The sequence below is a fragment of the Rhagoletis pomonella genome, unplaced genomic scaffold, assembly GCF_013731165.1.
Source record: "Rhagoletis pomonella isolate Grant_MI unplaced genomic scaffold, Rhpom_1.0 Rhpom_scaffold_00008, whole genome shotgun sequence".
Classification (NCBI taxonomy): Eukaryota; Metazoa; Arthropoda; class Insecta; order Diptera; family Tephritidae; genus Rhagoletis; species Rhagoletis pomonella.
Genome location: NW_023458562.1, coordinates 40497045 through 40498434, shown reverse-complemented (window position 1 = coordinate 40498434; position 1390 = coordinate 40497045). Strand labels below are relative to the sequence as shown.

Genomic DNA, 1390 nt, shown 5'->3' with positions numbered 1-1390 from the left:
GTTAGTAATATTTGTGTTCATTTTATTGATAATGTTCTCTTGTTTTTTGGAAGTGTGAAATAAAGGTAGTGGGGTATGCGAGATTACTAGGATTTCTGTTTTGTGTATCCTCATGGATAGCTTGTTGCCATTCGTTCATTGTTTTTTCCGCGTTATTCTCTTCCCTTTTTTTATTTATATTTATTTTTGCTACCTTTCTGAAAGAGTATTGATGATGCATAAACTTTGCTGCTTCCATCGTATTATTGTAAGTCTTTCTCTTTGCAGTTTTAGGTAGCTGTGGGAACTGGTTGTCAATTGTGTCGCTGTCGTTTAATATTTCGAACCTGTTACCAAATATGCTCGCGTATTTTTTTTTGCCTCACTAGCTGCTAGGTTTTCCAGGGTCATAATCCTCTTTATTGTATAAGCCTTAACTCTAGCTGGGCAGTCTTTATCAGTGGCTGTATGCTCACCTTCACAATTTGTGCATTTTTTCTGGTTTTGGCATTCAGTGTCCTTACCATGCGATTCGCCACAGATCGGGCAAATTATGTTAGGTTGCTTGCAATGTTGTGCGAAATGGCTGAATCTAAAACACCTGTAACATTGGGAAAAAGCTATGTAGGGTTTTACCTGTAATTTTGTATAATAGTAGGTTATTTCCGTTGGGATTTCTAGCCCCTCAAATATCACCTTCACCCTACGAGTGGGGAATTTGTCTTGGTTTATTGTTCGCATGACCCTTATTATTTTTTTTATTTTCACTGGTGATGATATCTCATTGATCAGCTCTTCTTCTGTGATTTCTGTGGGTATATCAAATAATATGCCCATTTTTGAGACGAAATGTGCAAAAATTTTTGCTTGGTAGCCTTCATGTGTCGATTTAGTCATTTTGTTAGCCGCTTCTGCGTTCTTGAATATTATTTTGCACCTTCCGAATCCAATTTTGCAGATGTCTTCGACATCTTCAATTTTCTTCGAATTTATGTATCTATTAACGCTTATTACGTTAATTGGAGTTCGGGTTTCGTTATTATTAATTTTGTCTATATAGACAATGTATGGGCCTTTGTGGTCATCGTTGTAATAAAATTCACTCATACCTGCGTTACTAGCATCTCTATTTCCATCTTGTTGAATTAATGTCGTGTTCGTTTCTATTTCTTAATCTTCCTTCCATTTCTTTGCGTTTCCTTTCATCCGAGTCCTACTACTGCTCCTGCTCCTGATTGCTGAGTTGGACAAGGGCCTCTCCTGGCCCCCGCCATTACGACTCATTGTAGTTTAGTTTTATTAGTTTTTCTGGATTTTTGCTTTCAGAATAGGTAGAAGTAATTGTTAGATAAAATTGTTGAATTATCTTCACTAAAAGTTGTCTTTTATGCTTTTTAATAAAGATTTTTAA

At 36.1% G+C, this 1390-nt stretch overlaps 1 protein-coding gene across 1 annotated transcript in view; it reads left to right on the top strand.

Moving 5' to 3' along the window:
• The window catches only part of LOC118744862 (zinc transporter 1), a gene marked incomplete at its 5' end in the record, with an annotated part of 119796 nt that overhangs the window by 3611 nt on the left and 114795 nt on the right, over window positions 1–1390 (top strand).